This window comes from Anneissia japonica, unplaced genomic scaffold (genome assembly GCF_011630105.1).
Source record: "Anneissia japonica isolate Jap-2015-1 unplaced genomic scaffold, ASM1163010v1 scaffold142_len1259957_cov175, whole genome shotgun sequence".
Taxonomy (NCBI): Eukaryota; Metazoa; Echinodermata; class Crinoidea; order Comatulida; family Comatulidae; genus Anneissia; species Anneissia japonica.
The window spans coordinates 1,254,292-1,267,147 of NW_022684560.1; the positions used below are offsets into that span (position 1 = coordinate 1,254,292).

At 32.1% G+C, this 12,856-nt stretch overlaps 1 long non-coding RNA gene across 1 annotated transcript; it reads left to right on the forward strand.

The window, feature by feature from the left end:
• Positions 1-904: 904 nt before the first annotated feature.
• LOC117107012 lies at positions 905-11,671 on the forward strand. Its single transcript, XR_004445180.1, has 3 exons — positions 905-1,036; positions 3,258-3,408; positions 11,625-11,671. It is a non-coding gene; the product is annotated as an uncharacterized LOC117107012 (long non-coding RNA).
• The last annotated feature ends 1,185 nt before the right edge of the window (positions 11,672-12,856 follow it).

Sequence of the window (12,856 nt, forward strand, 5' to 3'; positions counted from 1 at the left end):
CCAAACAAATTAGTGTAGGCCTATTTTTAAAACATAATTAAAAAAAAAAAAAATTCGGTAGCAGTACCTTTTTTCCACATTCTCCCCACAATTGGAACAATATTCCACTAATAATAAAAGAAGCACAATCTTTGGACACATTAAAGTCACTACTTAAAACCCACTTATTTCAACAAATAATTGTTTAATAATTTATCTCTCTTTATTCAAACATCGGTGTGGCCTGCTCCGTCTCTTGGGGCCACTATCTTGGTCGCAGACTCTGAGCACTCGGTTGTCTGTGACAGGGCGAATGTGAATTTTGTTGTTGTTTTTTTTTTGTTTGATGATTTTACAGAAGCAAGAAATAAGATCAATAAGTAAGAATAGTAAAATGAAGTGTCTTAATTCGTCGTTTGGCAAAATATTTTATTAATCTTTTGATGCAAAAAGTGGAATGAATTTAGTGTGCTGTATTAGAATGTGAAATTGCCAAAAAAAAAAAAAAAAAAAAAAAAAAAAAACTTCAAATGGGCGGCCAACAGGGGCCTTCAGCCAAAAGCATCCGAGAATTTTACCTTAGGTCCATAAATATAGCAAAGTACCTGGAAAATTCCTTTGGCCCGTGACATCCAAATCTAAAAATAATTTGCAAAATAAATTACACTTTAAAAAAAAAAATAGAAAACCAACATTTGCAGTAGGTGTTACTATGTGATACCCTCTATAAATACTGTAAAGTAATATACTGACTGTAAAATAATAATTCTATGTTTGAAAAGTGTGTGTAAATAAGAACAAATTAAGGAAATTTTGAGTCTGAAATCGGCCCAAAAGTAAGAACACTGAGCCTGGGAAAAAATTTACTGGTTCTTATAAAAAGAAGGTGTAATTGAATTCAAAGTCGCCCTCTATTTTATTCTCTCTTCTCAGGAATGGCAGATTAACTACGGTAAACAATAACGAAAGCCCAATAAACATTTCCCAGTTTACTCATCTTTGCGGAACAAATTTTAAGGATAAGAAAATATGTGTGCATATTAGATAGATTTGTTATGTAAGTCAAAGTAGAGTTTTTAATTAAAGCTATTAATTCTTTCACAATTGGCATCGATCTCTCTTTGTTAAGCCTACCTAGCTAGGCTAGGGCCTAGGCCATAGATAGTTAGGCGGCTAGTCTAGAAGGCCTACGCCTGCCAGTCCGAGTCCTCTTTCCTATTCGGGTCCCTACCTACTGTACCGAGGCATTTCTAATAGCCTCTCAATTTAATGAACGTAAAGATAGTAAGACTAAGAGTACAGGTCTAGCCTGCATCATAAAAGAAATTATTCAAGATTTATATTGTTTTCTTCCAGTAATTTCTTAATTTAATACATTTAAATTTTAATAGCGGTATGTATGTTCATAGAGAAAGAAAATAAATTTAAATTTATTTTGGTATGTTAAATAAATGTAAAACTAGGTAGGCCTAGGTCCAAGTAGCCTAGCCTATAGGCCTAATAATTTAAATACTTATTTTTTAATAAATGATAAACGAAACACACTTAATTAGTCTGCAGGTCCAGTTGTTCCAACCTGGAACTCAAAATTCAGGAGACTGGATGTGCGCCTCCGTCGACCGTCCAAAAAAGTATATATCTTTAAAATGTAGGACACTCAACTAATTTATCACGAAAGTAACCTGATTTAGCTGATTTGGTATCATTTTGAATCCTATTTCCAAGTCTAAAGTAGTTTAAGTAATACTCCTTTTTAGTTCTATTCCTTTTACATTTTGAGATATTTATCACGTTGACGAATGTTAAGGAGAATATTGTCTATTATCCATTGTTCGGTGTGTCCTTTAATGCAGACCTCTTTTACAGGTGCTATGTCATCAATAATCCTAAGCAAGATTTGTTTACACATTACCGATGCTTTATTTACTTCTTTACAACTAAAAACTCTAAACCAATCACTCAACCTCAACAGGATGATGTATGAAATGCATTTTGTATAGTATGTTTTCAGTCAAATTTGATTCATTAAAAAATCTAAATACTGATAATTATAATTTAAAAAATGCAGGGGCGGATTTAGGGGGCCCCCCCCTTTTGAGAGGTAAAATTTGGACATCTCTGGATCCGCCCCTGAAATGTGTGTGTTTACTTAAAAAGAAATAATATAAATGTGCGTATTGCAAGTTTTTTTTTAGCTTTGATTGACTCTGCTTTTTTCAGAACTGAGTGGGTTTCAGCAAGGGCTGTTTTACTGTCATTACCACTTTTATACACGTCATATGGATGGCACGGTCGGTTTAGCTGTGCCGTCCATGTGACGGTTCCATATGATGGTTCTAAGGAACCAAACACTGTGAGTTCGAATCGCGTCTTTTATTCAAATTTTTTTTTTTTCAATTTTAAAGTATTTTTTTCTTCAATTTAAAGATATTTTAATTTTGTACAAAATATTTTATCTAATTATTTGAAAAATTCTCTCTTTGAGGAGCTCTAGAAGTACTCGACTGACTGATTTATTAATTAATATATCTTGTTTTGTGCAGTGCACCACCAATATCAAGGACTGTACATACTGCTGTTATCACTAATAGGGCATGTTCCAATCACGTCTTGGTATTCAATTTTTTTCTTTTTTTTCCCCAATTTTTAAGACAGTCTTTTTTTTCTATTTTAAGACATTTTAATTTTGTGAACATTCTAATTATTTAAACATTTTTATGTTATTTGCTCTTCTATTTTTTTTGCCAAACAGCTCTCAAATGTCTTAATGTTCAGTTATATTGTACAAAAAAAAAAAGTTAAACACTGAGGCGTAATTCAAACTGATGACTTTCAGTTCCTTACAACATATAATATTAATAACTTATGCCACTGTGTACATTATTTAAGCATGGGAGATATTTCCTCCATGATACTGTCCTCATCAGAACATTCGAGATTATGAGAATTTGTTTTTAGTGATGCAATTTTATTATTATGCATAAATTTCAAGAAATGGGCATTAAGTCCAAAAATTAATAATAACAAAGTAAAAATTTTTAATTAACAAAATTCTGGTTAATGTATGTAAAGCCTATTTGTAAAAGTAAACAAACACATGTGTTTATTTCCTGATTTTCAAGGTGTTAATTACATCGTGGCCTAACTTGTTTTGTGGAGACCTGTAGTACATTGTAGATACAGCTTTCAAGAATTCCCAGCCCTTTCAGCCTGCTAAAAGTCATTTTAATACATTTTGCTACCATATTTTATATTCTATTGTTTATAACTTATAACAGAATTTAGAATACAGTTTTGAAGATGGAGGAAGAGGAAGTAGTTATTAAGAATGATGTTGAAGTTGGTGCTAGCTCTGCTGTGACTCTTGAATGCCCAGATGTAGATGACATCAGGCTACAGAGACTTGGTCGTACAAGAGCTGCTCTTCAGGTAAAATAATGTAATGTACTTAGATAATAGCACTTTTTACTCGTCTTGAAGCGTGGACTAGCTTGTACAGTAACTCTCTTCACCTCTCTTAAGGGTCACTTTACGTCTAAGCTACCCGGTATAACAGTTCCAGCTACACTTGTCTGTCCACAACAGGGTCTGTATGGGCCAGAACACCAGGGTAACACCCTATTCGTCTCGAAAGATGCACTTCGTTCTTTTTCACTTAAGCCAATTGTTAGGTCTAACTCTAAGGTTTATAGTCCTTATCCGAGAAGACTTGTTCTATCACTGGAACCATACGTTACCATGCTAACTCAAACCAGAGCTGATATTATGTGTGTATTTTTTAACTGCTTAGCCAATTTGACTTGCCAATTAAACCATAGGGCTATAATAAGTTAAACCACTCTTGTTTATAGTGAAGCTGTAATTTGCTAGTTAAAAGGCTTGTCTTCACTAATCAAAGGATTGTGTGCTTAAATCACTGCGACTACTGGCTGCCAAAATTCGTCCATGCTTTAACCTTTCTATATGCAATGCCAGTCTGGCATTCTGAGCAGGTTGTCAAGAATATTTGAGTGGTTGTTAAGATGTTCCTGCAAAACCTGTCAGTGTCAGTTTCCAGGATTTTTTCTCACAACAAAACAACTCCACTCCATAATACAAAGCCTTGTTATGAGACTTAGTATATGTATTTCTGTATGTTTGTCTTGTGAAGAGATTTGCCAGTATGCTATCTGACGGTGATTTAGTCGCTATTGGTAATCCTTGGCCATGTGCCTGAAAGAAAAAAATAGAAAAGTAAATAAATTTGATCTATCAATGTTAATTGCTTTCCTTTTATTATTCAATTAAATTACAAAATTTCAGGAATGACAATAACAAAAAAAGAATACAACTGTAGAATGGATGTCTAATCCTTGGAATGTTCTTACCGACATAGATTCCAGGCATTTGATTGGTTAAAAGCCGGGCAATAGATTCAGCCATGCTCTCCTAGCTGGTCAATTGTCTTTATGTTTTGCCCTACTCGCTGTTCGTTAGCTGAGCCTATTGCTGAGTGCGCGCTTCTTCTATTTTAATCAAGTTTTATATAAGCTGATGACCTATGTAAAAGCTGACGATCGCTCTGCTGCACACTGCGTACTGGTAGGCTAGCTAATAGGAATAACAATTATGGCAAAGTGTTCCAGATTTTTACTGGTTGATGAACATGATTTAAAAGTGTTAGTGAGTTCAGGAGCCAGTGATAATACGAAAAAACAAGTTAACACGTTTGCTGCCAGCAACGTGTATACTTGCCAACGGGGTGTTGCCTTGGGCGCCAGGGACGAGTATACTCGTCAAAATCGGAGTAACATTCTAGCGTTTATAACTTCTTTATTATACATTGTAGAACCACAGACTCAATGGCTGGTAGTTTGGGGAAGATACACTTAGACGATAACATACAAATGACGCATGTTTGTTGTATTATGTTGCCGGTAGTACACTCGAGTGGTACAAGTGGGTGGGGGGGGGCGCCCTTTGAACATATATTAACCCATGTAAAAAGCGGACAAGATAACTCGCACTTGGCATAGTCAGTAGAAAATTCTATCACAGCGCCATTGATAATATTTTCCCGCCAATTTATATTAGACACATCATTTTGATGATATATGAATAGATAAAATTTCAAAAAAGTATGTTTGTACATGTAAACTTGTTTTGGCACCCGGGAAGGAACCTTAAAAAAAGGTCTGGCAGTCAACGTGTTAAGTATAAGCTGTCCGAATATTATTTGAAGAGTATCTTGAAGCCACATAGTGTGAATGAAACCGGGTCATAGTTCAAATTGTAGCCTTTAGTGTTATGGAGGCTGACTACTGTATGTCCCTTGACTTTGTCTTGGGACATAGTACAGCCTTTAGATCACCTCTGGCTATAATTTGAACATACCCTCAACCCAGTAATTTGTACAGTATATGATGTTTGTCAGACAAGCCATCTAGTTTTTTATGAACAAGTATAGTTATTACATTGCTTAATCTACTATGTGTTCCTCTCAATTATCTTTGTTTCTCATTGAAACATCTCATATTACATTTCTGTCTCTAGAGGCAAAATAAAAAGATATGTTCAAGCTCTCCCTATGTTGTATTCTTTTCTTCTTTCAATTTCAGTTCCCGACTCACTTAATTATGGTTTAAGAAATAATTAAAGAAAATTATTTCAAGAATTCCATTAACTTGCCTTTATTTTCCTCACCTAGCGCATTTGAATTTCTGTTAGTTATAATCAATTCATTCAAACTTACCCTATTTTGGAATTTTGACATCTATACTTTGCATAAATAATAACCAAACCTGAAAGCAAAGTACAGAATTTGTGCGTTGGTATTTCATTAATTCTGCACTTTTTTTTTTTTTTTTTAAGGTATATCACATATATTATTGAATACTTTGTGGTTGGTTAGAATACATCCTTTCAGCTATAAATACCTCCCATCCCAATTAAAACCCCTCTAAAAATATTAACTCTCTATAATGAACAGGACCTGTGATTTGTTTCAATAATGCCTTCTCCTACGAACATCTTTTCTAACTATCAAAACATTGTGTTATAATTCTCAAAAATAGAATAGAGTGTTAAACTGAAACCAGAAAGAATATCTATCAGCCTATGGATAAAACTCCCTTCAAAAGCAGAAAATATCAATCATATTTAGAAGGAATATTCTAATCAGAGCCAATACATCATTATAAAACAGACACGATACAGTAGTGTCTTCTACTGAAAATTAATTTTACTTCAGTTGTGTTTGTTTTAAAGTTTTATATGATAAAATTTAATTGTAATTTATACAAAAATAGGGAACATGGGTGCATTCTGTCTAACTGCAAAGTGTCAGATTGTATTTTTGCATGTTTACGGTCACATTATTTAAGTAATAATTACTCCTAATCGTTCATATATTAGAAAGTTCTTTAGTTATGGATTCAAAATTTATCAGCTAGAATCTAGATGTCATGATAAATAGAGATAAATATCACTTACTTCCTTTTTTAATAATTAAAAATAAGTTTTTATTAGATATTCCGAGAAATCTCTGGAAGATTGAGATAATATGATTTGTAGTCTAGCCTGTGTCGCTAATGGATAGTTTACTGAAACTCATCTATCACCTGACTTTGTCTTGAGATTGACAAATTTGCATGATTCTGCAACTCAATTAGCATGGTAGAGATATGGCCTCACTACAGTAGGGTAAAAAAAAAGGCAAACTCTTTTTGCTAGCCTTAATATGCATTTAAAAAAAATCATATTTAAGAAAAAAATTCACAGTTGAGTTGTAAAAAGTTAAGGCATATCGACCATTCACACTTTTTCTGATACATGATTTTAATAATTCAATCTAATAAATCAAAATTTATATAAAAATTTTCACAATACAGTAACTTTTTTTTCACAATTTTGCATTCTTAATTCTATCATGGTAATATGCTTGCTGTTAATTTATTAGGGAGCTTTCGCAAGCTTACGAAAACGTTTACGAATACCGAATACGCCATAAATTTTTTGGACAACCCTTCCCCTTCAGTAGCAGATCTGTTGCAACAACGTAAACGATTCATGCTTTTGCATGAATTAAGGATCATATTCAGCTCACACAGCATATTGTCAAGAACATTTTAGGCATGAATGACGATATTGATAATGACGTATTCTTTTTCGTAAGGTTGTGAAATCTCCCTAATAACAAAATAATGTTTTAATAAATAAAAAAAAACATGATTAAGCATAACTGATGTATACAGTCCTTTCATCTTGTTATCGATAAAGTTTGTCAACGCTGCCATTCAAGTATGGTTTTATATTGATAGATTTATTGCGTTAATCCGCACAGGCTCCCAGCGGGTACATATTGCCTCATTGCTAAATGTCAGTTGTTTTTTTTTGGATTTACTGTTTTGTTAATTCTACAAATGAGGGTCATAATACAGTATGAAGGCCTACAGTGTGTTATAAATTATATCAACAAGGCTCTTTAGATTTGAAAGTATTTAGGCCCTACTCTTATCCAGGTATGGAATTATAACAACTTCTGAATGAACAGAGGTAATTGCATTTTCAGAATCGTAAGCCTTTTGACTTTATTAATATGTCACCACATTATATATTAATATTATTAATTGCTATTACTGTATTATTTATAAATTGTTGTCTTTCATTGTATTTTTTTTTAATTGTATGGAGAAGATTTGCAAATGTTTATCTTTCAACTTTATTTCAGACTCATGGTCTGTTATCAAGCAAACATGTATACAGTATAAACATAAATGAATATGGGAATGACAAAATTGTCATTAGAAAATCTTCAAATTGAAAAATAGGCCAATTAATTTTCAGTTTATACATGAAAATTCCAAAAATTATTTAGAAACATCCTTCTTTAACCCAATTGAGAAAGTGTTGAAAGCCCTCTTAGTAGTAACTAAGAAAGTTATAAGATGAACTGTCTGCCAAAAAAAAAAGAAATTTGAAAATCCTCAATGATAAAATTTTGTTATTGTACTTCCAAACAGAAATAAAATATTTTCACTGATTTACAGGGATTTTACTACAAAAATCATTAAATTTATGAGTATTCAAAAGAGTACACAAGGTATTGGAAGAGACATTTTTCACATTTAATTTTTAGTTACACTTATAATGCAAATTAGGCAATTTAAATATAGAATTGAATTTTTAAATTGTTGAGCTCATTACAGACAGTGCATCTTTATGCGAACTACAGTACTGTAAGTGCAGAATCGATAGCACTGTAACTGTACAAGTTATCGAAAAAAGTAATGACTATAGGGGTGTACATTAAGTATAGTACTACTAGTGTCAGCGTATTAGAGGCTTGGCACAGATGCAAGTGTACAGAAGTCAATAACATTGATTTCAGAGGTGCAAGAACTTGGCGCTAATCTCATCATGTTTCTTTGATCTTTAAATTAATTTCACAACTCTATGTTCAATCAATATCTATAATACACTTTCTACCATTGCAGAGATTAATAATATTCCAAAATAATAATTTATTCAAATAGTCATCATCAATACATTTTGATTCAGATCTTGTTTTTACTGCATTTCTCTATGTAATTTTTTCTAATATTCTCGTTATCATCATACTGTATTCATCTAGGAATTTGTATGCTTTTGGTTTTGGAACATCGATTAAGGAAAATGGAGACTATTTTCAACTGGAAGATACAGTAGCTCAAATTACTATACATTTACAAATTATCAGTAGAGGACATATTTTGAATCAAATTTTGTATGTTGATAAAATGCATGAGAATCATGTATCACTCGGTGTCTACTTTTAAATATTTTTATTTTTCTTAAAATAAAAAAAAAAAAAATAATTTTATAAAAATACTGAATATAAACTTACCTGACCTCTATTGCTTACCCAGAGGCATGAAATTGAGAGGGGGAGAAAGTTTTGATTTGTATGCTATATGAATGTGGCTTAAATAGTAGCTTTTGAAGTGTGTATAAGTGTGGATTGCATATAGTATTGACTCGGTACATGCAGCCTGGTTTTATAATAAGATTGCCACTTAGATTACAAACCTTAAAAAAAAAAAAATACTGTATCTGCCATGCAAAAAGTCCAGAAAACATCTAAAATCAAATTTCATTTTAAACAAAACCACTTATGCTGTAATAAAACTCACAACAAAATATTAGAAAAATGTCCCACACAACTGAGCAAAGACTATATGAATCAGAATCCGAATAAATTTATATTGTCATGAAATCATTACAAAGTCATGAAAATTGTCTTCCATGCTACGAAGATTAAAAGTATAAAAAAATATAGATTTAAAATAATACAAAATGATTAAATGGTACTGTATTAATTAATTGACAAAGGAAAATATTTTCTTATTTTAATTTTCAGTTGAAAACAATTATAGACTTATTGAAATTACAAATTCTTATGAAAAAGAAATGTTCAAGTTATTGATTGAGGTGGCAGTAGAATAATTATGTTCTTTTTCGGCTTGCCTAATTGGCTCATTTCCTGGGTAATTTATTAGATGTAATGTGATCTTGTTCTGATTGTTAATTAATTTTAAACCAGTACTATTCATTAAAATATACATTGACCTAGATATTTGATGGACATTGTCTTTGATTGGATAGACGCTGAATGAAATGAAAACTAATGGGGACAAATGATTAGTCACATTTTCAAACAGTTCTGCTCAGGTGGTCTACTTGTGGTAATCTCAGATTTTATTTCAACATGTTCCAGAAAAGCTAAACAATAAAAACTAAAAATCATTTATTAGTTGTTGGAATCATGATCATCACCATCACCATCGTCATTGTCATTAGCATTGCCTTTATTATTATTATCATCATCATCATAGTTTTGTCATCATTATAAAGCGAGAATTTTTTAATACCCTGTTTAAATAGTAAACTTTTTTTTATAAGACCATCAGAGGACGACGGAAAAAGAATTGTTTTCTTATTTTGTAAAATGATTTTGCCAAAAGCATCTAGGCAGAGGAGGAAATAAAAATTGATGAATGTAATCAGTGTACAGTACTGTAGTAATGAGATTGATAAATGCTCTTAATAAGGAAGAAATGTATTCCTTATTTTTGGAAATTTCAGAGAAGCGGAGGGCATACTGTAGTATCGTAAAAATAAATTAAAATGTTAACTTGTTTTCCATTTTTTGTGGTGGAGGATGACCAAAAATTAAATTTTATTTTTATATGATTGGCAGTCAAGGGGTTGGCTAAACAAGGTATTGAAAACGTTTCCTACAGACTGCAATAATCATTATCATGATTTGGGATTCCTCTTTGACTATCCATCATTGCATAGTCATCATCATCATATATCACAATTATCATTTAGTATCATCATTCTTTATCATTATCATTATAATTGATATTATTATCATTGTCATGATGGTCTATGACCATAATTTCAACTACCATCAAACTTGCGTAGACTTTTGACTGGTAATCTGTGTAGTTACTGGATTTTATCCAGTTTGAATTGAATGCGTTTCAAGTCTACTGCATAGTAATCTACTTAACTGGTCATTAGTTTAAGTTATCATCAGTATAATCATCTTCATCATTATCTTCATCATCATTCATCATTGTCATCGTTATCATCATCATCATCATTATCATCATCATTATCACCATCATTACCATCATTATCATCTTCATCATCATCATCATCATCATCATCATCATCATCATCATCATCATCATCATCATTATCATCATCATTAATGTTACCATTAGTTCATTACTGTCATTTATTATAATCTCATGATCATGATCACCATTAACACCACCACCACCACCATCATGATTAAATGATTGTCATTATTGATGATCATCATTATCGTCATCATCATCATTGTCATTCTTTACCATCATCATCATATTCCATTATTGTATACTCCATTATTGTTCGTTCTTATTCTGTATTATCACTGTAAATGTCATCATTCATCACTATTATCCATCACCATCATTCACCTTCCATCATTGCTTTAGCCATCATCGTCATGCTAACTTTAAATTTATAAAAATTACATACAAAATATTAATAGCCCACCTGGCATAATTAATGCCTGTGAGTGTGTAATGAGATCACCTGGTCGCTTCGCTACCCTCATAACGTACGTCAATTAGATTGCTGGTCCGTAATAAGTTGCCACCAGAGACACTGACTCATATCTCCGCATCTTGTGCACTTAACATGCTCAGCCAGTCAGTCTCTTCCTAGATCTTACCACTACTACTTCAGCTCTTGGATTTTTCTCAATATAGAATATCAAGGCATAGTGATGAATCTCTAAAGTGGCTATATACAAGCATGTAGTTCGTGATGCACTGCAGCGGATATGATTTAAAGGACAGCGAGTAAAAGTCGTTGAAGCCTATTGGCATTTGTTGATTTACGTGTGTATTATACTCAGTGAAGTACTGCATTTTGGACGATACCATTTGATTTGGGATTGCAATTACAAAAAAAATACACTTACCTGTGTAACATCCATTCAATTATTGATTGTCGGATGGAATAGTTTGCTACAATTTACTACTGTACCTCTTATTTGGCGCGTTGTCAATCAATCAATCAATCAGTTAATCAATTGGTAAATTATGGATCTGGTGCTTTATTTGCAGGCTTTTGATCCTGTCCTGGCTCGCTCGGTATTACCACCAAATGTAAGTATAACCTTTTTTTTATTCTTTTCTTGATGTGTTCTTCTGTTAAACTGGGTGTTGATGGGCCGCGAAGTGGTTCACTGTTTTAGCACTAGGCACAACATTTTCATGATTGTATATAAACATTTAATAAAAAAAAAAAAAGGTAGCCTCTCACCTGTATTTTTGAGGGTCTTGCTTGGGGTGAATTGTGTTTAAAATATGTGCATTCTATTAAACTAAAATTAGAAACTATAATTTGACATGAAGTTGTACTAAAATCAATATTTGGTAGTGTATCAGTATTATTTACTCTCTGGGGTGGCTCTCACGATCTTAATTTAAAGTCTTCTGACTATTACTGTAATTTAATAGTTTTGTCAAGAACAATTTGTAATACCAGTAATTTTGGTGGGATGAAATCTTATTAATTTCATGATTAATGAAAATAGAATGTATTGTCAACAAAATTACCTAGTATGATTCCATTTTGTCATTAATTTTTAGTTAATATCTTAAGTCATAATAAAGTACCTTTTTCAAAAATATATATTATGTAAATACTCTTCTAATATTTTTAATACAAAAATGTATTCAAGATTTTGATTTTTTTTTTTGTAATACAATTTAATCAGTCTATTTTTGTAAATGATAATTTCAAAATTTCTTGTGATTGTTATGAGTTGTTTGCAAATTGCATTATGCAGTTGGTTCGATAAAGTACTGTTATAACATGAAAAAATATTAGATATTAAAATGTATACCATATATTGTACAATGAATTCATAATAACACAATGAATACCGTAAATGATAATGAGGTACACAGAGATCCCAAGTCTCCCGAAAATTCGCGGGTTCTCCCGATTTTTGAGGCCGTCTCCCGCCCTCCCGATTTTTATTAATATCCTGATTTTTTTAAATATCCCGAAAATTTCACGAAAAATGTGATTTCCATGATGTCATAGAGCAATGAAACAAAATTTCTTATCTTAAGCCAATATACTATGGCGCTCGCTCAGCCATAAAATGTCATAAACAAGGCCAGGGAGTTGTTATTTAAGTTGTTTATCAAAATAACAACTCCAGGGCAAGGCAGGCCTAGATCCGTGGTGTTTATCCTCCATGTTATGATCTTTTCCATCCAGTGCCGACCTCATTCAATGAGATGGCTGTCAGTTGAGTAAATAAATTTCAACAAATTAACGAAAT